Below are 27211 nucleotides of genomic sequence, written 5' to 3' on the forward strand. Positions count from 1 at the left end.
TGTTAATAATGACCAGAATGAAACTGATATTGTTGTTCCCCCAGAAGTTGCAGAGGCTAGTGACGAAGAAGAAAGGAATGGCAATGTTTTAAATAATGATATTGATATTTTACCAAATGATACTGCTGTAAAAGTTGAAATTCACGTATGAAGTAAGTTTCAGCCTTCTAAAAGCAGTTATAGTCATACTAAAAAGTTTAAAAAGCAGACGACTGAGATCTTGAAGTGGATAAAAAAAAGGAACTGTTAGTTATGTCTCAGGAAGAACATGAAGAAAGAGATAGAAGAGAAATTATAAAAGACAAAACACGAGGTAAAACCAGTGCACAGATTTTCGATTTTCGTTTTGGTTTAGACATTTAATCTCTTCTCGTTGAACAAACAAATATATACGCTCAAAAAAAAAAAAAAAAAAAAAAGCCCAGAATTTATTGCATCTGAAGCCTCTATATGAGAAGATTTTTTGGAATATTATTGCTTACAAGATAAAAAGAAATACAATGTATATTTTAATATTAAATTAATTACAAGTAAAGTGATTTGTAGATTTAGAAAACGTTATAAAGCTGAAAAGTAATCCTGCGCTCCACTCAAAAGAAACATCACACGAGTACAATCCTACTCACTAGACATCCGTAGTCTTATTCCGCTGACGTTGCGCAAACGCAACACTCTTTTTCCCCAGGTAAAAGCATTTTTTTTAAATTTTCAATGTAAATTTATGTTATAAATGCTTAATTTAATATTTGTTATTATTTTCATGAGAAAAGAAACGTTTCTTGTAGTTTTGGCGGTTAATGGGTTAACCCAAAAATTGTTTCCTGAATGCGAATCATGAATTTTCAAATTTTGAATCTTCCGAATCATTGGTATAAGAATGGAACAATTAAAAAGAAGTAAATGTAATAAAAGTTTTAATTAAAGCAAAATTTGAAATCTGTATTTGATGAAAAACATATTTCGGATAAATTAAATTAATAAATAAATTTATTTAGTGTTTCATTGTTCTTTTATTGCTTTAAATTGTAGTTTAACTTAAATTCTCTTGAAGTACTAGGAAAGTCACTAAATTTTAAACATTTCCTTTTATTTTCGACAGTGAAATGTGGAATTCCTTCATTACAAAAAACATTATTTTTTAAAATTAAAACCAGCTCAAATGGGAACCGGTGGCCCCCGCCCCCAATATCAAGATTTCATTCACTTACTAACCTTACTAATAATGTAGATGTCGTCTGAGGATAAAATATCTTAAAATTCCAGTTGAAACGTTTCAGCTGAACATTTCCTGTTGAAATTCCCAGAGTTACAGCACTCTATATATTAAATATTTCGTTTCATTTTTCACATCATTTATTAGTCCAAAGGGACAATTTGCCTATTATTATCGTTTTGGCATTTTGCGTTAGTTCACTATAAATGTGCGATTCGCTTTTCACCAAATATTAGCACCCTGTATTATATTTAAAGAAATTAAATAATGAAGAATCTGCATAAATGTATGTATTTTTCTCGCATTGTGATAAAACGACGGTACCTAGAGCCATCCAATTTTGAATAAAGTACGTTTCCACCCGAATATGGACATCTGGAAACCCAAATTTGGAATATGGAATTTGTTTTATTATCTATTTCATATTTTGTAAAACTTGATAAAAATAATTGATTGTAACTAATTTCTGATTAATAAACTCAACGATTTAAAAGCGAGCAATGGCAACACTCTACAGGAAAAAAACACCTTTTTATCTCCAGCTCGCGGAACTGCGTATCAGAAATTCTAAAGATATGCTCATGTTAAATTTATTTTGCGATATTGCTGTTGGACTGAATTTTATGGTTTAAGTGCGAAGAACATGATATTTAATAAATAAAGGTAACACACAAAACGTTAAAAAAAAGCCCCTTTGGACGTAATTTAAATCTGAAAGCTTTACATTTTTTTTACTTTATTATTATTATCTTTCACTTTCTTAATTTTTGGGAATAAAAAGAAACTAAATGTTGATCTGCAGCATCGAAATTCCTTACTATTACCAATCAATGTGTCTTTCTTCATTATTGTTTTATATGAAGCAAGCTCAAATGTTTGAGTATCAAACAGGTGTAAAATATTTCTCCCTCTGTAGCCAAAAACCCCAAAGTCGCATCCATGCACGCAAATAATTGTTTGTAAGCGTGTCTGCAAAGTCTCCACGAAATGAATCTGGTAGCCACGAACTAAAAATTCAGAAAAGAGGTCATAACGCCCATCTGCACGCTATATTTACGAATATGTTTGTCCTTCTTTTCGACTAACATCAGTATTTCTACGATTTCAACAATATTAAGTTCAGTGAAACAGAATTTTTCAACCAGTCATAATGAAATCTCCTTTGTTTCATGAAATTTTAATGCTTGCTACTAACTAAATTTTGTTTCCAATGATGTAAAAAGAAACATAATATTTTTACACGGCAGATAGGCTCTGAAAACATGCAAAAGTAAACTATTAGGGCATTCAAAAAGTATGTTAAACTTGAATTTCAGTTGTAGGTAAAGAAAATTTCATTGAGCATTGATCTGCGATACAGCATGACAAGGATATATTACACTACTTTTCAGCATAATTACCCCGTCTCTGCTGACACTTATCTGAACATTCAACCAATCATTCAGTTCCTCGTGAACAGAAATCTACTTTCTTGTCATGGAATCATCGCATGAATTATCAGCACAGTGTGTTCTGTTGATGGTCTTCCTTGTGTTACCGGCAACAATTCAGCCGTATTAGAACCGCTGAAAACATTTAACTAGGCTGAATGTGACAATGCTTTTAATACACTCTCATAATTTCCATACATTTCTATGTATATTTAAAATGTTTTGGCCACACAAATCACATTGTTTCTCTTTCTTCAACCTTAGTTTAAACAACCTTAGTTTAGAGTAAGTTTCCAGTTAATATGCCAATTTGCTATTGTGCTATGATGCACCTCTTATCATTCCTATTATGAAATTACTTCTGCAGCAAGGGTGTTGACATAAACTTTATTCTGTACACGATCTGTTCTTTTGGAATTCTTTTAGCCAAGAATGATAACTGCATCTTAAAGCTGAATCTCCCAAAATTAATAAATAAATAAATAAAATAAAAAAAGATCAAGTGGGATTTTAGGAGCAGGAAATCTTGAAAAAGTTATTGTACCATCTCTCGGTGTCGAGCACGAGATCTTTAATGTGTCAAACCGATATGATAGCTGTTAAAACCCAAGAACACATGTGAGTAATGTGCTAACTCCTTACATTCTTCACAAACTTAAGAGCGGCTGAGAAGAGATGGTGCCCCCCAGTGGATCAACCCTATCTTGGAGACGAGTTATTATTCGATATTTTAATTCTAAAGCCAAACGTAGAGAAAAGAGGAGGTTCTAAAAACGAAAAACACTTGAAAATATATTGTGTTTTTGCTAGGAGTCAAAAGAAGAAATCTTCTGTAAAATGTAGCGGATGAAGGCACTCCTTCGATATGTTTCTGCATTGCAACTGTTACCATGTCGATTCGGCACACCGAAGATCCTGTATTTAATTTCAAGATAAGTCACAAGGAATTCTTTAAGAATCTTTACACCTAAAACTTCTTAAGATCTCTATATCTTAGAAAGAAGAAGTCTTATTTAACAAAAAAGTAATAATTAAATGCATTTATACCTAGAGTATTATTACAAATTCCCTTAAAACTCAACTTCATTTCCAATTTAGAACTAAAATAAGAAGATCCTTGCCGCTGCGAAAAATTAATGAGGAAGTTTCAATGATATGTTTTGTACTCTCACACTTACTATACATTTAGCATTTAGTATCATTGCCCATAAAGTTTGCGTGCCTGTATTTAAGTATATAATGCACATTATTGCCATGAAAGCAGTCCCTTAATATGAAGTTCGTTACTTACTAACATTTTCTCGATACACATTATATTCTTGCGTGTCTTTCGAATCATAAATAGTCTGTCGAAGTAAAGGAAACCACTTACTGTCTTCCGCAACTTTATTTTGATCGGAGAGGTAGACGCTTTTTTTGAGTAAATATTATGAAGTCATGGATTAAGAATGTTACCTTTACGTTCAATTCGATAGCAAAGACACGTCATTTTTCTTTTAATATATAGACGTTCTATTGGTTACTTGCATTATAGTGACAGAGAACGGATAACCAACTTCCTGTAAATGTCAATAACCGATTTTTAGAGCTGAACAAAGTCTGAATCGAACTTTTTATGTAAGACGTGGGTGGTTAAAAAAAATCTGTTCATACAATAAAACCGGGAAAATAAAAATCTGTAAATGTCAATTTAGCGTCACTGAAAACCATAAAGCATTGAATCGTGATTCATCGTAGTTTTAAAGAGAAAATGAAGAGCATACTGATGTGTAGTTTACATTTTGATTTCATTTTTCTAAAAGTAATGTTTTCTAAAAGTAAGTTTTTTTATTTCCTCATAGAGTCTGTCAGATGCAGTTTGAAAGAAGCCAACTGACAGATTGTTGCATTCTTATTACAGAATCACTATTAGAATTATTATAACTTCTACGTGTGAAATTCAACCTAGATGTTATCCTAATGGCTCATTACAGAGTCATCTGAACTGCTTGGTAAGTTAACATCTTATAACTACATAACTGTAAACACAAACACAAGTTAAATGCTTTTAAATATTATTTATTTATTTACTGCTGGTGAATAACTAAAGTGATTGACTTATCGTTACACAAAATTACAAGATAGGCTACTTGCTGTGGTTACTAAGACTCAAATTACTTACAACAGAATCTTAAATTCAAACCTACAGCACCTAGTCAGCTGCACTATCAATAAAATTCGTAAACCACTTATCATGGGGCAGCGATTACTAAGTTTAGTCACTCAAAAACATAGCCAGGAGATACTGCTAAGTCAAATACGGTGGAAAACGCAATAGCTTTGCGGCCAAGATTAACCTCATACTTTTAAATTATGTTGCAGGCCATTAAATTTGCATAAAATATTGGTCTGAGAAAATATTATATCAAGAGAAAAGAAAGATAGGATAAAACTTAACTTAAATCTAACTATTAGTTTAACTTAATAATTGTCATATGGGTAGAATTATTTTAAATGGACTAGAATTATTTTAAATAATTTTAGTCTGTAAGGAATCATCGTATTACCACAGAGAGCTGTCCTGATGTAAGTGGTAGCATGTCCAGTAGGTATTGAAAGATCTCTGGTTCGAATCCCTGTTACTACTGTGTCCCTGTTACTGGGAACTGTGGATTTTTCACGTTTTCCGCTTCCAAAAGCCTAGTACTCTCTAAACGACTACGCTGTAAATGAATAAAATAGCAAGCAACGAATGTCACCAGAATCTAGTCACTTAACTTTGATACGACTTGGTTACGAATTGCTGAAGATTTAAGTCCACTTTGTCTTATTTATACGCTTCTTAACCTAGAACATATTTGGAATAGGTTCTGCTGAAAGGAGCAAAGGATAGAAAAACGAAAAGCAAAATCGTTTGGATAGGAATTTAACGCAAACGAAACTAGCTTTAATATAAACAGTTTTATCATGCTTCCGTTATACGTGAAAAATCACTGTTTACATATGTTCTTGCATCGGTTGCCCTGGAGTGCTTAAATTAAATTCCTTGTGAAGTCTTCCACGCCGATTCTGAAGCAAACGAATTGCGATGCGTAATCAAAACTAGCATCAAAAAAATTTTTGTTTTCGGCGGAAAACTTTACCAACAAACTAAAGGCCTTGCTAGATGGGAGAAGTCAGTAACTTTCTCCCATCTTCTGTGATGTATTTACGTGCAATAGCTATACTGAGCGAAAGATTTTACATATGTTTAGTTTTCCCTTTTGGGTACAGCATATTAATGTCAAATTTATTGCTTGGGATACTGATCTCCTAAATTCTCTTTTTGCACTCTAGTCCCAAATTCACAAATTTCTTTTTAAGCCGAACCCGACCTAAGTTTCTTTTCTTAGAAGTAACGGTTAGGAAATCTGATAACAAAATTCTCAAGATAGTTTTTCGAAAGCCATTTGCTTATGCTCGCGTTCACTTAACCACTAACTCTGCTACTTTGACAACCTTCTTGACCGAGTCCATAAATATTGTTCTTCCTGAAACAAATGTTTTTGAAATGGCATATTTGTTCTTCATGTGGTCAAGCTTTCCCGCTTATTTTGCTCTTAGAGGAAAAAACAACCATACTTTCAGTAGTAAATATCAATGTAAGTTTTACTTACTCTGAAAGAAAAACTGCATTTAACAGAATTTTACGTTCCTATTACGAAACAGCTATGCTTAAGAAAAATGGTGAAGATAAATAAATAAATAAATAAGTTGTAACTTCTAAGGTGTTTAACTAAGAACCGCTTGTCGCCATACTTAACGGCTGACCTTAAGAAATTATCTGTGATGTTTGGTGGGTTATCGGCTTTGTTAATGTTTACTATGAATACACAAGATAAACTCATGATAAAATCTAACACAGAACTTTATTAGTTACTGTTTGTGGAAATACAACTGAAAGCAGTAACAAAATAAATGATACTACTTTTCATAGACTGTCAACTACAGTGACTAGCTTTAAGCTATAGTTATGACATGATTTCAATTCCAAAAACCTATTCAGATTTACAACACAGTTTTGATCATAAGAAAACAAAACCAAGTAACTTTCTAAAACTTATTGTATAACATTTCATTTAAGATGACTAAGAATTGAATTTATGTTGGTTCTTCCCTTTGCACCTCTTTTCGTCACGTCCTCTCTCAGTCCAGAGGGCTATGCAGATTTTATGGCAAGAGGCATAAGTTAAAATGAGAAGATGAATCGTAACCGGTATGAAATGTAGTAGAGACTTTGCTATTTCCACAGCTGCTGCTTACTTATAGAAAGAAAACTACCATATTGATCAGAATACACAAGAAATAAAAAAATTTCGCGCAATTATTAAATGCTGTAAATTAATTGAGCTGCATCTGTGCTACCTACTTATGTTGCAGCTTTGTTGGCTTATTATAATGTAAAATTTGAGTCAGCTGCAGTTATCGAGAAGACTTTAATGTGTGCTGTATTATTTAAATTTAATTTCACTAATGGTGAGGAAATAATGTTTTAAGTTAACTTTTCATAAAGTTGACTTTTGTAAGATTTAAGTTAATTTAGCGTTGTCTTGGGTCCACAGTCATAACTCAGCAAAGGCGATAACTCGCAGACACATAGAGGTAACTTCTAAGAATGAGCAATTAACAGAAGTAGTTAATTAGATAGATGAATATACATAGATGGACAGACATCCTTGTATGTTTAACCGAACTCTGTAATTTTCGGCCGCATAACCTTCTACTCTGTGAGAGGCGGCGGTGCAACGAGGCGAATTTCACTTCGCTGGCGGTTAAGATTACCGACAGATTAAGCCGTCCATTCATCATAAGTACTGTCGTAAACAAATACAGTAATCTATAAAAAATTACTGAATTATTTACTTTATTTGATAAAGTTTTAAAAATCATTTAAATAATTGGAAAAATTAAGAATCAGAAAATAATTAAAAAGTGCTCATTACTTTAGATATGGTACTAAACATGAGTTAATTACTTATTATGAAACTTACTGTCAGAAAGTTTTAAAAGAAAATTATAAATAAATCAGAAGAAAATGAATATTTTTCAAGTATACAAGCTTGCACACCGAGCTGTAGACACCGAGAACAAAATCAGTTATTGCTCGGTTTGTTTTGAAACATTCTGGAATGATGTATGAAAGATCCACAGGTTTTCTTGAGGACTACAATAAATTCCTAGGCATCATAGTTTCTAAAATTTAAGTATACTTTACGAACGTGCTTTATATTTTATTTCCAAAAATACATAACCATGTAGTTTTGGAACCATGCAAAGGTAAGAGAGAGAACTACAGAGCTATGTAATTGCAACTTAAATTATTTTAAAAATGAAAGACTAGTTTGAATTATGTAATCCTGAAACGTAAATTAAGGCTATCTGGTTATATAAAAGGATGGCTTCGTTGAGAACTTTCTAAGGTTCAAACACGAACTGCTTGAGCGCCGAATGCACGATCTAAAAGGAACTGATAGGCCAATTTGTTTTCCTTAACGAAATGCTTTTTTTACTAAATTTTAAATTATATTTGCTAAATATTCGTCAAAAATAATTAAACACTAGTAATAATGAACCAAAAGAAAAATTCCAATTTATATTTATTTTCAATCTGAAATTTAAAAGTTGTTATATGCAAGAAATTTCTGTTGGTTATATTTTTCTAGTTCATGCACATTGGCAGCTAAATATTATATTTTCAGAAAAACATTTATTTCAAATAATTCTAAAACATTATATTACTTATTCAGAAGTCAAACAACAAAAATCAGCGTTATATTTACAAAATAACGCTGATTTTTGTTGTTTGACTTCTGAAGTAGTATTTATTCGGCGTGTTATTGTGTCTTAATTATTATATTACTTACTAAACAATTTATATAAACTAAAAATAAACAAATTACGAAAACTTTCCAAGTGGGACAAAATTTGAGAATAAATAATAACAACCTATTCTCACTCTTTTATTCATTAAATTTTTCTTTGACGCATTTAAAAATGCATTTGTATGTCAATAATTATAAACTTCTTGATTTCTTACAACAGCTTACAGCTACACCATTTCATGGGGTTTCGATTTTGATGACGTTTGTAACCTTGAAGAAAATTTTCTAGAAATTATCATCAGCACGAATCGTAGATGTTTCTCCGTCATTCCTGTTCTTTTCTTAGATTTATTTAGGTTCAACTACGGTAATAATAATAATAATAATAATAATAAATCTGTTCACATATAAATATACTCCCAAGCAAAGCGATTATGCTTTTTTGAAATATTTGTAGCTGATGACTATTTATTTTTTAAGTACGAAAGAATTTAATCAAATCTGTATCTTCCGGCCTTTGAATAAGATTTATATCAGAATACTTGTAGATTTTCTGCGGCGTGTCTTGCGTTTGTTTTAATGGTAATGAAAATAATGTAAAAATGGACTCCAAATTATTGAGTTCTTAAAATTCTTGTAAGGATAATGCTGATTAATTTACGGGAAATGTATTTGCGGGTCGTGTAAAGTTGCTTCGGGGTCGCATGCGGCACACGGATCACCAGTTTGAGACCGCTATTCTAAACAAAACTCTTCCATAGAAAGCCCGTTAAAACTTCATTTCTCTGTAAACTACTGTTATTCATTCCCTTTAATCTACCGGGAATATTTACGAGGTCAAAACTAATTATTGCATTAAAATAAAATATTTAAAAAGCTGAAAATAATTTTTAAGTTATTTAATTTTGGTTCAAACCTGCGAAGTAGCATTCGCCTACGGCCACTGTTATTAGCGATCCTGATTGCAAGAGTCGAAATTTGAATTTTATTCAAAACTCGGTTAGGGCAAGGGAAGGAAAAAGAGAAAAGAAAAGACGTACGTTAAGCATATTTCCATTTGGTAAATAAGCGTATGTGTAATCAACATTAAAACGCATTTTTTTTACTATCCTAAATTCTAAATTTAATTTCAATCCAATCAATTCTAAATTTCAAACCCAAATCTAATTTATTCTAAAATATGCATCTTTGCATACAGACAATGACTAGCGATTAATGAATCTCGGTGAATGTTCCATAAATCAAACTAGTGACCAAAGCTGAAAATGGAAAAGTAAAACGCAAAATACTCTGTAACATTCATTTGCAAGATGAAGAAGATAGTCTTTCAAATAAATTTCACCATCAAAAGTTTTCATTAACACATTAGCTCTGGTCTTAACAATGCTTAACCTCTCCACATGTTAACAGAGGCTAAATTAAAGCTTCTGGGGGTGGGAATATGAAACTGATATTCTATTGAGTGCATATTTATCATGTACAAATTTTCTACATACCATAAAGTGAATGCCTTGAAGAGGGATACTTTTCATTAAAAAAATATTATAAACAAACACGCAGTATACTTAAATATACTGGGTGTTTGTTTTTAAACTGACACTGCTCAGAGCCATCTGTAAACTCGATGTAGAATGCCACAAAATTTGATAGGGGAAATAATTACGACATGGGAAAAATGATTCCATGAAAAAACAATTAGTTTCGAAGGTTGCTGATCGGGTAAAATGTTGCGATTTTCTAGACTACACTGCCGAAAGGTTTCATTGTTTGGTTTATTTAATTACGGCAAAGCACTCGAGGGCTATCTGCCTAAGAGGAGTGATGCCATCGTGCAGGACATTCTAAGGGAAACTGGCTCAGATACACTTTACGCATAGAGTAAACAATGGAAACGACAATGTAGCCAGCCCGTTAGCTGGGATTCGAACTCCGAGCCGAACTACTAGTAGTGGATTTTATCGCTCAGCCTGTGGTGGGCCCTGAAAGGTTTCATGCAGGTAAAGTTTTGAATTTCAGATGCTCGGCTACGTAAAGGATTAGAGTGTCAGTAATTCAGTCTCTCACTTTCCCTCGTATTACTTGTGAAGTTGTTTTATCTTCATCAATCAAACGCAACTATCGCTCTTGTTTAGTTTAGAAGTCGTAACAACCTATGTAAAGGTCCCTGTATCAATTAATACATTGAAAGGCATGATTCAGATGTTTAGAGAAAAAGGATCCTTAGAAGTTTGTCTCGGGAGATTGCGGTAACCGGTGTCAGAACAAACAGTTACTGAAGTCGTGACTGCAATCGTTGACGGCACCCATGGGATCATTGCTGGTAGCAGCAGTACTCGGGGAATGTCGCGACAACTGGATTTGAATCTTTCAACTGTATGGCGTGGTATCTTCGTGGAAAAATTTCACTTCTATCCATACAAGATAAAACTAATTTTCAGCTGGTCGCGTTACAAACTGAGAAGTCTACAAATTTGACAGTCTTTTTCCCTGAGGAGGGGAGAGGGGTGAAAGCTAGTCCTTCTTTTCTCTACCCTCTCCTCCTTATCTGAAGGGAGAAATGTACTATTTTATCTTGAAGTAGTGATAAAAATATTTTCTTGATTTCATATTATGACCTTTGAAATTTTTGAAGTACGTGAATAAAAATTATATAAAAGAATTTAATAAGGAGCAAAAACATTATTCCCCCTCTGTTATTCAGTAATATCTACGTAGTTCGTCAAAATGAAGATTTAAAAGCCCGATCTTATTCGTCAGATTCTTGTCGTGTAACTTTCGTTATTTGCTATGAGACAGGTGTCGAGATATTAGAAGTTCTGTTTGTTTTGACTGTTCGAATGTAGGTCAAAATTTGCTTCAGCTTGCGTTACCAAAATACTCAAACTCCAAAACGACCCTGAAAAGAAAGATGATTTTCATTCTTAGTAGCTTAAAACGTATAAGTAAAGTAGTAATTAGTATTCTCATGGGACGTTAGGTATTTTGGAGTAAGCTCACAAGTACTTAAAGTAAATACGTTGCGCGTTGTAGAATAATGATTAGTTCAAGAAATTAAATGTTATTTATGAATGAGCTAATCCTGCCTGCATGATCTGCAGTTGATACAAAAATGTGGCTTTGTTGTTGACGTTGTAACATTCTCAAGGTCAGAAGTAGCAAGGACATTTCAAGAACATAACGTCAAGAATGTCTTAAAATGACATTAAAAATATCGATACAAATTATTTCATGAAAATATTTTAAACATTTTAAAATAGCTCGTGTTAACAGTTAAGCTGTCACTCATGATGAAGATCCCATTGATTATAAAAAATTGTGAATATTGTAAAGTTAATGATTGTTTATTTCTATAGCATGGCTATATCATGTACTCAGGAAGAAATCATATAAAATAAATATAAGGAAAAATACACAAAATTATTTAATAACATTTTTAAATCAATAATATTTTTTTAAGATATGTAAACTTTTTATGGCGAAAGGGCAATATAAATAAGTAAAACTCTCGAATGCAAGAAAAAACAATAAAAAAAATTACGAAGCATGCAAAATTTCCTTAAAAGATATAGTATAAAGAAGCCACTCGCAAAATTTAAAAGATTTTAATTTTCTCTTCCAAGGCATTGAAAATTTGAATGTGCCAGCATAGCTTATAGAACCGCTGGACTGCGATATATTTCATCTTGGTTTTATGATTCACTGAAGCAGGAAGTTCAAGCACAATCGTTATTCAGAAGACATGCGTAAGCTACGTTTTATAATTTAAAAGTCTTCTGTGGGAAATATACCAAAATAAAAGTTTTTACTGAACAACATTACTAACGTTTTCCTCTTCTTACCTAGCAGAATCAAGCTTTAGTCAAGCCAACAATTTAATAGGGAAAACAAGAAACGCGTTGGATATTTTTCAACTAGGTTATTTAAAAATTAAGGCATGCAATTTTATGCCTAATATTAAAACATTGTGTCAGTACATAAAGCATCACATTAATTAAAATCGAACTTATGTTCAGTTAGAATCTGTGATTTGGTTTCTAAAAACTTGTTCATATTTGTAAAATTAAAAATTATAATAATACAAAAAATATTAAAATTAAATTAATAAACGATTTTTCTCAAAACTTTTGTTCGTATTCTTAGCCTAACTGTTATTAAGTATTTTATGTGCAGTTATTTGTATTGTAATTATGCTGTATATTACAAAGAAAAATATAAGGGGGTTCAATGGAAAAAAATCATTCTTTTAAAAGGCGTCGATTTTAGGAAAAGGGTTGGGAATCCCTGCTGCAGATCATAAAAGATGTCTAAAATAAAGATTAGAGCAGGGGTGGGCAAACGTTTTCGGTCGCGGGCCAAGAAATATTTTTCTAAAATTTTAAAAACAATATACAAGTATTACATATTAAATATGTTAATGAGATGAATGAAACTGGGATTTCATTTTTATAATTTCCTTATATTGAGGTTCGAAGTGATATGTACTGATTCTAAAGAACGAGGCTAAATGCTCATCTTTCAATCTACTTCTGAAATAATTATTTCTGAAGTTTATAGTTAAAAAGACTTGTTCACATATATAAGATGAATCAGACATAGCACTGATTTTCTGGGCGTGAGATATTAAATTTGGGAAACTTACATTCGATAATGATTTGTAAAAATCTAACTTAGACATATTTAGAAACAACTGCTTGAGATGATTGTTAGATTGCAACTCAATTAATTCAAGCTGCAACTAGGACCTCACTGCTTCACAATTTACTATGAAAGGTATGGTAAAAATATCCAGTTCTGTTTGAATGGCGTTGAAATCTGCGTTCGAACTCAAAATGCAGTTTTTTCAAGTCATCTTCATAACTCTTAAGCTTCTCTTCATTTACTGAGGGTAGAGAATTTAACCTCGGGAAAGGAGACATGTCGCTCTTAGCTAGCTGCCCAGCAAACAGATTAAGTTTTAAGTTAAGATAATTTAAACTATTAAGTTTTTTCTAAGAGGTCTAATTCACCTATATTGGATTCCCATATGTCTGCTCGAGAAAGAGGTAACACTTGTTGGCGCCAATCTACAGCTATAACTAACAAAGAACTTCCCCTTTTAACATTTTACCGATTGAAAGCTGTCTGTGCTTGCTATTTCCGTCGATTTATGTTTTGTAGAACAAAAATAGAGAAAGTAAAAAGGATGATCAGTCCTTTGAAAAAAAGGAAGAAAAAGGTAATATTTAAACAAAGTAGAAAAGAATATGGATATATAATACATAAATAATATACTTCTTTTGATTTGCCTCGGACCGGCAAATTAAAATTCTATCGGCGGGCCGGATAGAAACTTTCGGCAGGCCAGAGTTAGCCCGCCCCTGGATTAGAGCATAAAATCTTATTATTAATATGAGATTCTATTTTTTCCAATAGTTAAGTATTAACAGAATTATTTCACGATACGCAATGGAACAAATTTTTAAGATAAATTTTTTGGAAAACTAGGGGTTTGGAGTAAACACCCATAAATTATTATTGACTTAGGAGCTATTTAATACTAAGCGTATACGGATACCGGAAGCGTATTCGGTACACATGTGCACATCACTTTTCAGTTTCACTTATAATTAGGTACTAAATGTCAAATTTCCAAAAAGCACATTAAGTGCCAAATTCGTGTACAAGATTACTTGTAGAGACAGTTGTATATAAAAAATGGCCTTCGTTAAGGAAATTTTTAACCTGAGGGGCTTTCAAATTGTTACTGAGAAAGTTATTAAAGACGCTTATACAATATATTATCAGAAGTAGCAACTTCTTCGAATCAACCCAGCCATTTGCATTTGAGAATGGTGTTGCTATAAATAAGCAGCATAACAATGAGAGAAAATTTTTGAGCTTTGTAGAAACTACAGATAAGATGAATATAGATATTAATCGTGAAAGACCTAACTGTACGCTTTTAATAACAAGATATAAGGATTAAATGCTTATAGAAATTTGTAGTTAATGAAAATAGACTTGGAATTTAAAAAAAAAAAATTGCCATAAAAGATAAATAGGGGAGAAAAAAGTTCGGCAGTTTGAAGATCTGTTCCTTAACGGCAATAAGCGCTTACTTAATTTAAGATTTCTTTTTGGCCAAAATTAATCAAGTCGAAAACTAATTAACTGTTTTACAAATTTCTTGTGGAAGCTTTTCGGGTGTACGCATTTAGAAAGCATATTATTTTCTATGCAGATGATTAAGTTCTCGCCATAATAAGTGAAACTTCTGAATGCGTTTCAGAAGCTTCGCTGTAAAATCAAATGTACCAAAGAGAAGTTTTAAATTTTTTAAGAGCCCGATGTGTTTACACGTTTTTAAATTAACAGAATATAATTAATTTCTGTAGTAATCCGAATGTCGGCCTGAAAAAGTTTTTTTAAGTTATCATCTCATTTCATTTTTAATATTCCAGAGCTGCCTAAGAGAATGAATGCTGTTTGAAGATCAAAGGTGAAATGGAAGACGATTTTCAGACCTTGCAAAGCAAAATATTAGAGAACTACTGCCACTGACAGTTTGATCTTTGCTAGTGTTTGTCCCCTGCAATGATCTTATGAAAAATTAGCCTTTGGCTGAGAGGTACTACTTTAGAAAAAACTAGCTAAAAATTTGAAAATGCACTGGGCACGTAATAATTATCTGTCCTGCGTGTTTGCAGAATAATGCTTTAGATAGAGACTTAGACATCAACTATGTCATTGGTATCAAAATCATCACGTCTCATAATTTCTAGCAGAGTCTCGAAAATTCGAAACTTTACGAAATTAAGTAAATCATAATTATATTTTTAGACTATTCACTCAAACACCCATTCGCATTTTTCTTAGCTGTAAATGATGAAAGTTTTCTATCTCTGACGAACTCCTTTCCAATTTTCAAGATTTCGTGTACTAGCAGATATAAGAAAAACAATCAAGCAGCGTGTCACTTCTAATTTTTCTTATGTCGAGACATAACTGCGCCATGCAGAGTAGAAACGGAGTTGTGCTATAATTGTTTAGTATGAGTGCTGTAATTGAGTATTTCATTCGTTGATATCCTGCAGTTGACTGCAAGCGAGACATTAAAGTACTTATGCAACTTCACCAAATTCAGTCTGACTTTCCCAATCCGAAAAATTTTTTTAATCTTTGAATTTTGAAAAAATAAAAACAAAAACAAATAAAAAATTGAAGAGCAAAATTAACAAAATTAAAGAGCAAAATTAAATCGTTAAGATTAATTTCAAGTTAATCCCATCATATGCTTATATACAAAATTCAGAACGAAATAGAAGAGCTGAGCGTAATAATTGCAGCTTTTATTTAGTTAACTCAAGTTGTTTGCCGCTATGATAAAAAATTTGCCATCGATTTTTAAGCTACCTAATGATAAGATTTCGAATTCAAATTTTGTTCACACGCTTTGACTGTTGATGACAATATAAAATTGCTGATGACAATAATATAACCTTTTCAAAATTCGACTTAGTTTCTAAATATGTCTTTTTTTTCTTTAACTTAATATTAAAACGATTTAGCACACATACCTTCGTTTAACGCACAAACTAAAAATGCAAATTTTTTTTGTTTGCACCGTCGAACAGAGTCGAAAACAGCTTTTAAATGAAAATTTGAAAGTAGGTTCTGATGATTTTACGAATGCTTTAAATTCGTTACATTTTTTTCAACTATTTTTTTTTAAATTTCAATATATAAAAAATGTATCAGTTAGAAAGCTTTGAAATTTTTACAGATTATGCGATTTAGTACAATTTAAAAAATATATGCTAATTAAAAAAGGAAACTATCTGTTCTTCATTAAGACACAATAACACGCCGAATAAATACTGATTCAGAAGTCAAACAACAAAAATCAGCGTTAATTCACAAAATTTTCACAGGACTAGTTTCGATGGTTTTACCGAACCATCATCTTCAGCTGCAAAACCGCAAATGAACAAGATAGGAAATAATGTTTAGATAAGATAAGAAAGCCTGGACAAGAATAAGCAAGTGGCGCCATCTGTTGGCGAAACCAGAACTAAAACATAATTTCTCTAAAAGCCGAAGGCAAATTTGGATTGGAATTAGGATCGTTAACTAGAACAGAAAGATTTTTATGAATGTGAAATGCCTCTAGAAAATCCAGTTCTCCAATGGAAGATGTTTTTTGAATAATTTTGGCAGCAGAAAAATTGAAAGTGTGATTTTCGGACCAACAATGTTGAGCAACAGAAGACTTCTGTGTTTCCTTTTTTCTAACATATGCCTCATGTTCTTTGACGCGAAATTTTAAGGCCCTCTTAGTTTGGCCAATGTAAATTAAACCGCACTAGCAAGGAATCCTATAAATACCCCAGGAATTCATATCCGGAATGGGGTCCTTGAGTATAGAAGTTGGAATTTTATTGATGGGAGAGTAAACAACCCGAAAGTTAAATTTCTGCAAAATATGTGCAACTTTATAGCTAATTGAGCTATAAAGCTCAATTAGCTATAGCTCAATTAGCTATAAATATAAAGCTCAATTAGCTATAGCTCAATTAGCTATAAATAGCTCAATTAGCTATAAATAGCTCAATTAGCTATAAAGTTGCACATATTTTGCAGAAATTTAACTTTCGGGTTGTTTACTCTCCCATCAATAAAATTCCAACTTCTATACTCAAGGACCCCATTCCGGATATGAATTCCTGGGGTATTTATAGGATTCCTTGCCAGTGCGGTTTAATTTACATTGGCCAAACTAAGAGAGCCTTAAAATTTCGCGTCAAAGAACATGAGGCATATGTTAGAAAAAAGGAAACACAGAAGTCTTCTGTTGCTCAACATTGTTGGTCCGAAAATCACACTTTCAATTTTTCTGCTGCCAAAATTATTCAAAAAACATCTTCCATTGGAGAACTGGATTTTCTAGAGGCATTTCACATTCATAAAAATCTTTCTGTTCTAGTTAACGATCCTAATTCCAATCCAAATTTGCCTTCGGCTTTTAGAGAAATTATGTTTTAGTTCTGGTTTCGCCAACAGATGGCGCCACTTGCTTATTCTTGTCCAGGCTTTCTTATCTTATCTAAACATTATTTCCTATCTTGTTCATTTGCGGTTTTGCAGCTGAAGGTGATGGTTCGGTAAAACCATCGAAACTAGTCCTGTGAAAATTTTGTGAATTAACTCTGATTTTTGTTGTTTGACTTCTGAATCAGTATCTGTTCTTCCTTTAGCTTGGAAAACAGTTTCAAGTCATTATATCATTATGTCACTTTAATCAGTGAATTCAGTTTGTTTTTCGATTTCGCGCAAGTTGTTAAAGGATATAAATCAGCGAACACAATGATTTGAAGTGAGAGTAATTGTTTGCTGTTCAGTTTTGCTTATAGTTTAGAGCATGTTTGTAGACTTCTAAATTAAAGAAGTAGGGATTAAAACTCATTCCTGAGGAATTAAACTTGACGTAACAGAACTTTTGGAAGTAAAAGAATGATTAATCTTCATTCAAAAAAGATTTTTCAGTTGAATACTTTGACTAGCAACGTGTCTTCGAGACTAAAAAGATGAAAATAAATTAAAAAATAAGAAAGGTTTTATAAAATAAGCTTTTATATAAGACCCATAAAATAATTAATGAACTAAAAGTAGAAAAGTAATTTGTCACAAAGTTTAATGGGTAAAAGACATTAAATGTTTCTCTTTATAAAATTCATCTACGAATAATAAAGACGTAGGTGCCTAAATAACGAAATCTAATAATCGAATTGCATTGTCAAAAGTATAAGCCACTAACCTTTCAACGGTGCCCCACGTTCTTTGTTTTTCGTGCTACAAAGCTGTTAATGAGTTTTGCAAGGAGAATTGCTTAATATCTTAGTCCCATTAAACTACATGATAAATTCATTTTAGTTTATTGATTATTTTATGAGTTTTAAATAAAAGCTTATTTTATAAAAACATTTTACTTATTTATCACATATGCGTTCTAGATTAAAAAGACAAAAATCGGGAGAAAAAATATAACAGTAAATGCGCGCTCTGAAGATTGTCAGTTGACGCAGCTGATGTCCTTGACTTTCTATATGGATTTCATTATTGCTGCTTATTGGCGCTTTTACTGAAGTCTATATTCGTTTCACTTCTCGAAAATAACTGCTGAAGAGTGCTTCTATAACATACTCTTCTGGCATTCAGATATTCTGAATTTTTATTAGTTTGTAAATATATTTGTGCTTTCGATGAGTTCAAAATTCATGCTTCATCAGAACAAGCAACGGAAAACAAATTTCAAATGAAAAAAACTAATAAAATTTGCAAATTTATCTTTATTATTTTGTAAAAAAAAAAGGTAAATATGAACCATGAAATTAATAATAAAAAAATAATGCAAGTTTATGTATAAGCCTATTCAATTTGTCAGCAACTGCTATATAATATGGAAGCTCTAAATATGTACCCCACTTTATATAAAAATATACACACTTAGTCGCAAAAATGTTTATACGGTTAAAAACTTAAAAAAAAAAAAGAAAAAAAAAAAAAGAAAAAAAAAGAAGAAGAAGAAAAGGAAAGAAAAAGAAAATCAGCTTTTTCGAAAAATATTTATTTGATTGTTTAAATATTATATCCTATGTACAAAGATTATCACTAAAGTAATTAAGCATTCAAAACTCCTAATGAATTTCAGATTTCATTCTTGTGATCATCAATAAAGTCTGCATGCGGCTAACAAAAGTGAAGTAATTGTAAAAAACAAAAGGCTGATATCTTATTTATGCGTTTATATCATTTAAAGTAGTGTGTTTCAGATACGGAAGCTTAAATATTTCAGATGTTAAGCGAATATGAGAAATAAAAGAGCAGAAGGGCCAATTGCTGTAATGAAACTGATAACTAAATTACGAAATCAAAAGCTTCCGTGCAGAAAATTGAATTAGCACTCGGCAAAGACTGCTGTGCAAACAGTAAGACAATTTTTTTTAAAAAAACTGGTATTTTTGAAAGCAATCCACAAAATTGAAGACCGAGAAGTTAAATGATCAAGAAAGGACGCAAACAGAAAACGCAAAATAGAAATGTAAACTTTAAACTAAACCTAAGGTAAATAATCAGCCGAAGCTGCACAGAAATATTTAACGCGTAGTTGGCTCTTGGCCCTACGACCGACGTAGACTAACCGGCACTTAATATGCATGGCCCGTAAAACAGCAAAATTAAATGACAGAGGAACAACGTGGTCAAAAGGGAGGACAATCTCTGTCTGAAATAACGCAAACAACAATTTAAAATAGTATCTTTCTGTCCTTACTTTGCATAACACTCGAAACTGAAACCTCATTCTGGCAAGAAAGCGTGGGATGAAAACAAGAGCAATAGGGAAGATTTCTTCAAAATAAAATTAACTGTTAAATAAATTAAATAAATCCCCACAACTTATTTGTAGTAAAATTGAAATCTTACGAACAGCCTATCAACTTCACTAAATTTTGTCTTGAAGCTGCGAACAAGCTCACAGAAAAAGAAAATTCGATATTCAAATTCACCAGCTTGGAGCACCACGACAGTTTTCAGCACCTCAGGAAAGCTCTTTAAACATTCCTTTCTCACGCAGGCGGTTAAGAAGAAGTGGGCCCACTTTTTGACTACCAAAAAGTGCTGTCATAAAACTCCGCAATGCAAACATCTGACGTTCTTTCTCGTCAGTGGGTCAAGGACGAACAATAATTCGAAATGCGCTTGCTATATGGCGCAATATATAAACATTGCGATGCATTTTAATGCTCGCCTATGTAATGCGGAGTTGATTGATGCATCCTTGAAAGTAAGGATTTTATAAGAACGGAGTAGTCGCTAAAATTTCCGGATTTCAGATTGAAACATGAAGGCTAAGAGATCAGAATTTTGAGAGCTTTGGAGAAAACTGAATTGATTTTTTTTTTTCTTTTGGTTTTTATTTTGCTGTATAGATGGTGCTGTGCACTTTATGATTTCACGTCTGCTATTTATTTGATTCTTCTTTCCACCCTCCTAAATATGTTTTCTCTTTGAAGGCGGGAACTTGAATCAATTGCCATCGAAAGCGGCCGAGTTTTATACACAAAAAATATGCCAAAATTAGTTTATCCCCTTATATTTATACTAAAATGATATTATACTACAGAAAATTGCTTACGTAGTATATACCGAAGAGGAAGAAAGTCTTCTTGAAGGACTATCAAACAGAAAGGATAGTTATTCATCCTATACATGGGACAAAAAAAAAAAAAAACATGCAGCCTTGAGAACAGGCTATGTTATGAGAAACTGATAGAACTACAATAGATAGAACTACAACTAGGCCAGTGGTTGTCTTAACGGAAAACGTTGCACATGCTAATGGCTTCCCGGTAGGCTTTTGTGTGAAGAAGCTCGCAATTTCATAAAATGTATTTAAATTCGAATATTTCACTACACGCCACACAGCATACTAATGCATCGTGACATACCGATAGCAAATCGCCGCCCTGATAGTCGAAAAACAATTCAGTAAAATTCGACTTTACTGAAATTCCCATAACGAAATTGTTCTTAACCGAAAACTGTGAAGTGAACTAAGACAGAATCGAAATCCGATCATTTTACTACCGGGAATTGCAATTTTTAAATAAACTCATTTTTCAGTTTCTCATCATTTAGAAGTAAATACATATTTTACAACATAAATAAATAAACACAATATTACGCAAAACTTTTGTGGAATGAAACTATCCTGGGAAATCTCCTGAGTCTCTCCTCTCCTGAGAATTTTCAGTACCAATATTCTGTTCTGAATTATATCGATTAAAACTTTTACTGTAGTATTTTGCCTGAATGAGACTAAACTAATAAAATGGAAGCATAAGTTATTTAAAAAGTATCATGAATCTTACAACAGATCTCAAATGAATATTTGCCATTCTGAGAGTAACAGAGCTTTCTTATTTTTCAAGATGGTGGGACAAAAGTTGTCAGGTGCCGCTTAATTGTGTTCTCTCACAGAAAAAATCGAAATTTTGTGTAAATATAGATACCTATTACTTCCATTGTGTGATTTAAATTATAAAGTGTAAATTTTAAAATTTATTTTAATCTAAATGTATTGAAAATAACCTTATCACCAAAAATAATGTGTACAAGAATAATGATTTCTTCCTTTTGGGGGGGGGGTGGCTATAACCCTGACCATGGCTTATCCAAAAAAATTTAATATGCTATCCAAGATTGGTTTCTATGAGTTAGTTCGGGTAAAATGGTTTACTATAGTGTAACCATATCATGTGTGACATCGCAGCAATTTACGTGTAAAGATCGTTTTTGAAACAGTATGTAAGAAACATTGTTATAAATCGGAATGAAAAATTTTATTTAAAGAACAAAACTATTATGGGATAAGATTTTTTATTTTAAATCGTATTGTTATTTTGTTTCGTATCTACAAGGGTCAGTTAGAAAAAAGTTCCGTTGACAGAGGACATTTGACACAGAAGGCATATAGAGAAAATCATATCATATTAATAAGTCTTTCTATGGTTTAAAACGTTCAAGAAAATTGAGCTTTTTTCAGCATGTAAGGTATGGTTTTTATCCTTTCTTTGAATACAAGGATCATGAAACCTGTAAATGTCTTTTGTTAATTTTTTATATTGATGAAAGAGCTTGCCATTGCATAGAATTGCAAGAAATTTCTGCAATTCCATTGCAAGAAATTGCCATTGCAAGAAATTTCTTTTTGTGAACCAGTAATAGTTATAGGCGATGAGACGTGGGTATTCCAAGTGAACCATGAGTGAAATCAGCAATCCATAGAGTGGAGCATGTATCACCATTAAGCAAAAAACTGAATCAGGCATCTTCTCTCAGAAGCTTATATTTCTGTTCTTAGAAAAACATATTTTCTTGTTCAACTCTTGGTTACAAACTAAATATCAACTAAGACGTCTACCAGAAGAAACCACATCGGGCGATCCAGAGTAAAAGGCGTAATCAAGGCATTGTGTATGGGTCAAACTGATCACCAGCAGGCAACTCAGAGCCAAGCGATTTATATATTTTCTTACACTTCAAAGCATTCTTAAATGGCTGGCGTTTCTTCGGTGGAGTCGTTGTCATAGAAAGAAGACTATATATGGTTTAAGGCCCAAATATCCATTAAATATTATGTAGTGCGAATATAGAATAGGATCTCCTTTCAGTGGTATCCAAACATGAAATCGTGCACCTTTATGCAGATCAATCATTATTTGTCAATACAGAATATTGTCAACAGTGACTTAGCATAACAATGTGGGCGCTTTATGAAAAGCTGCCCTACGAGGTTAAAAACTGATCTTCATAAAGGTGCTGATACTTTAATGTAGGAGCACCATTCTGAAAGCTGTTAAGGATCACTGAACAAACTACATAAAGTAGTCCGCATGTTATTGACGGAATATCGTTATATGATTTTCCCTGTAAAACCTGGAGCTTCTGCCAGACATTAATGCCGCTTAGACGGGATAATGGTTGTGACGCTAACTGACGTGCCGAATTTCAGAGTATTTCGAATTTCAGAGAAGGCATGGATGTTTGTAAGCGCATAGTGCCTGCGCTGCAAGAGAGCATTCAAAATACAATGCGAGCTTAAATCCTTTTGAGAAGTCTTTGGTAGAGAAGGAGTCCGAGGGGTGGGAGTCCGTCGGATTGCACCGGGAGCGTTCTCCCTCGGAAAATTAGAGCTAGCAAATCCCATCGATACATAATATGCCTACCTGGGAGCTCAGGTGCGAGGTTTACTTCAACCTGTACCTATCAGGCATTAATAATAGTTGAAACTACTCAGAAAATAAATTTAAGATATTTCAGAAAGAAAGAGAGAAGGAGAAGGTTAGGTTACATTATTTTAATATGGCAAAGTCACGAAAGTTATTTTCCTAGTGGAAATGATGCCTCTTTGGAAGATCTCTGTGGAAAACTGGCTCGTAGCCATGTTAGAAATGGGGAAAATCACAAAAACCGACCATACAGCCAGTCTGTTCACCTGAATTCGGACCCAAACTAGGTTGAACTACAAGTAGATAGTGGTCTTAAACGGGGCTACTGATAAGGCTGAGAAGAAAAGAAACCGTTTCGCCCTTCCCAAATCGTCAATAATAAATTCACCTTTTGAATGTCTTACATATATATCCTAAAATTATTTTGTCTTGTATCTGTTCAGCATGCAAAACTCTATATAAAGCGAGAAGATAAAACATTTTCAGTGTATGGAAATATCTTTTTGTTGTGAAGCTACCTTTTACCTTAGAAGGTATTTTCTCCCGCCTTCCTAGCGTGCCTTCGTGGTGTAATGGTTCTGCACGCTGAGCCGGCATTCCAGAGGTCCGTGGTTCGATTCCCGGCGAAGACGTTGCTCATTTTCATCTCTTCGGCTTCCAAAAAATCCTAATGTATCTGCAGTGGCGCACGAACTAAAAGAGTTGTGGATGATGACCCTCCACACCCAAGATTTGGCGTTTGGGTCCCCTAAAAACCCCAGTCGCCTTTTAAAAGGGGGAGTATATAAAATATTTTCTCCCGCCTTCCTAGCGTGTATTCCTGGTGTAGTGGTTCTGCACGCTGGGTCGGTATTCCAGAGGTCCGTGGTTCAATTCTCGGCGAAGGCGTTACTAATTTTTTATCTTGCCTGCTTCCAAAAATATCCTAATGTCTCTACACCCTCATCCAAAAAAAGGAAAAAAAAAGTGGTCCTAGAATCTTATACACCATATTATTTCTTCTGCTACACTGTGCAAAATAACTTCGAGTAAGTGGTTCAGGGATGGAAGAAGAGTGTAATGCGGGTGAGAACAGTTTCAGTTTACACGTGTACAGAACCAAAGATGGATAAATACAACTTAAATACTGCTAATGGACTTCAAACGTGAACAGTTAATGAGATAGTAGGTATTTACAATGCAGGTAAAGGTATACTTTGTACAATCAGTTTTATAATACAATAAGTGTGACAGTAAACATTTAACAGAGTTACAGATGCCAGAAGTTAACACATTAAGTAAGGCAACATACACAATTATTCAAAGCTAAATTAGATTACATTATATTAATGTAAAGCTAAGTAATATTTATATATGTATGTATGTATATATATGTGATGTACCAGCTTTAGTCGTAGCTTAAATTATCAGACGATAAGTTTAAAAAACAGGATCCATTTATTATTATTCAGGAGAAATAGCAGTTACAAAATCAGATATCCGGAGTAAATAAAAAGAATTACTAATAAGTTTTTGTATGAAGTTTACTGCGTCTTGTCATTTAAGAAAAAGCCCCGATATTCTTTTGCGAGTCTTTTTATAGCCTCTGGAAAGGCGGAGCTTTCAAGAAATGACGTCAGCCAACACAGTTCGCTTTAAATAATTCCAGAACATTCTATAACTGTACGTGTACAAAAGGCGGGAAAAACAACTTGACTACGGGCTGTGGATTTAATTCCACGTACTTTCAAATAAGAGAACGTCGCCATTAAAAATGAAAAGAACATACAGTTAGAATTTTAAGTGTATTCTTGACTATCGAAATTTTATTATTATATATATATATATATATATATATATATATATATATATATATATATATAATGATCTCCGGAATGGTCCAAACCCACCGCAATCTACACTGATATGTCAGAAGGAGAATGTGGCCCTGGCAGTGGATATTGTACACTACATAGAAACCAGATCCAAAAGACCTGTAAAAAAAAGCTCAAGGAGCGCAACTCAGTTTTCCAGGGTGAGTTGGTTGCATAAAAAACTGAATTTGCCTATGCATTGGTTCTAATTATTCCAGTATATACAGACTCTGGCTCTAACTTTCAGGTAATCAAAGTACCTACTGTAAAAATCCACTCGTGAAGGCCACACAAATTCTTCTAATAAATATACCAGACTACCGTAGGACCAAACTTTTTTCCAGCGGGTACCTGCCCAAACAGGAATACTAAAGAACGAAATGACATATGCAACAACCAAGAGAGCATCAGTCACCAAGCCCCATGTACACACACTTGATATGCCCCTCCTGGGCTCTTTCTTAAAAGCCTAATTCGAAAGAGAATTATTGAAGCGTTGGCAACATATATGGGAAATAGAGAATACCGCAGAAGAGTCTACGGAATTTTTGAAATAGTAGATCAGCTTCTAAGAAGTAATTCACTTTACTCAGTTTCTAACAGTGTATGGGCCCTCCATAACTTACCTGCATCGCTTTAGACGACGTGAAAGAACCAGTGTTCATGCGGGATGGCAGGAGGTTCGGATCACTATGCATTCATTTGCAGAGCGACTGTAGAACATCAGCTTAAACAGTCACCAGTGAGCATGTTTGTGCATGGGGTAGAAAAATCGTTATGCTTTGAAAAGCATACGCTACCGCTTCGGTATTTAACATAGTATCTCAAACAGCCTGGAATAACTTTCAGCCGAAGCAATTGTTCACGTTGCAATCCTCGTCGTCATATATATGTCATGTACTTGCGCTTAATGTATGTTATTTAAGTTAACGTTTTCTGTTCTTTTCTATTTATTATTTCCATTTGTCTTATTGCTTTTTCAAGATTTTTTCTTAAAATTTTTATATAACATGTGTGTGTGGGGGGTATATATATCCACACAAACATGTTATATAAAAAATGCATAGTGATCCAATTGTCCGAAGTATGGAATGACCCTTGACTCTTTTGTTATCGTCAGAGATCAACATTGGACTCATTGTAAATCAAAAGTAGCGTCAGTCACCATTACGAGATTATTCCGTAATCTCATTTGGAACTTTGCGAACTCTCTGGTTGCCGCCAGATCTAATGGAAGAATTCTTGCTAGAACTTGCATACTGTCCTTCAGATTATAGCGAAACCAGAGATGAACTCTAGTGTATAACCTGGTATATAACCTTATGATCCAGTATATAACCTAGTACCCTAATATATGCCCTAGTACATAACCTTTCAGAAATTAGCATCCAGACTCTGGAGAGCATCCAAGCGGGCGCAGACCCCGCGATCCCAGTAAGATGAGAACATTCAAATAAGTAATTTTATCTGCCAAAAATAATATGCCTTCGGATTCACTTTCTATCAGCAACCTTTCTCGCTGCCGTCAAAAGGCATTTTGAGCAAGCAGGAAGAGTTTCGATAGCATTTGGGTCCATTCGAGCGCCACTATACATTTCAAATATTCCGAAATGAAAAAACATAACTTTGCCTATTTAACTCTACTACTCACTAGCTCATTTTGAGTTGCTGGAACCCAAGTTATAGCCTTAGCATAAATCGAAATATTTTATGAACACATAAACAGATGAAAAAAATTAAAACATTTATTGGCAACTTTTGATTTAACAACTAGGTAAAATTATTTCAAGTTGAAAGCTTATTCAACTTGAAGGTCAGTCATTTCTTATGCTTAACTTCTAATAACCATTGGCTATACACAAATAGTTCTTTCCGCTTCTATCTTTGGAGGCACGATTTATTAATATAATTTTAACTGGTCTTAACCAGGAAAGTATTAACCAAATCTTGCGTAAAATAGCAGCAGTTTTGTTATGTTTACACTGCTTCACGTCTGATTCTTCACAGTACAGCTGAGTAAATAACTTACGTAATACCTCAGTAACTTAGGTGACATTGGCTACGGTTACTATGTTTACGTTTGCATCTTCTTTCATTTATGGCAGAT

At 33.1% G+C, this 27211-nt stretch overlaps 2 long non-coding RNA genes across 4 annotated transcripts in view; one reads left to right on the plus strand and one right to left on the minus strand.

The window, feature by feature from the left end:
• Positions 1-27211, minus strand: part of LOC118193129 (uncharacterized) — a 156962-nt gene that overhangs the window by 77550 nt on the left and 52201 nt on the right. The gene's annotated exons all lie outside the window — the stretch shown is intronic.
• Positions 1-27211, plus strand: part of LOC118186765 (uncharacterized) — an 82715-nt gene that overhangs the window by 30493 nt on the left and 25011 nt on the right. For 2 of the 3 annotated variants that reach the window (XR_015038684.1, XR_004757831.2), the window contains exon 2: positions 4485-4634. This is a non-coding gene — a long non-coding RNA (uncharacterized LOC118186765). Of the gene's footprint in view, positions 1-533; positions 686-4484; positions 4635-27211 lie in introns of those variants that run through there. The other variant, XR_015038685.1, reaches the window with a different exon arrangement.

The sequence above is a fragment of the Stegodyphus dumicola genome, chromosome X1, assembly GCF_044657685.1.
Source record: "Stegodyphus dumicola isolate Sdum_Otavi_A_Nest chromosome X1, ASM4465768v1".
NCBI classification, from domain to species: Eukaryota; Metazoa; Arthropoda; class Arachnida; order Araneae; family Eresidae; genus Stegodyphus; species Stegodyphus dumicola.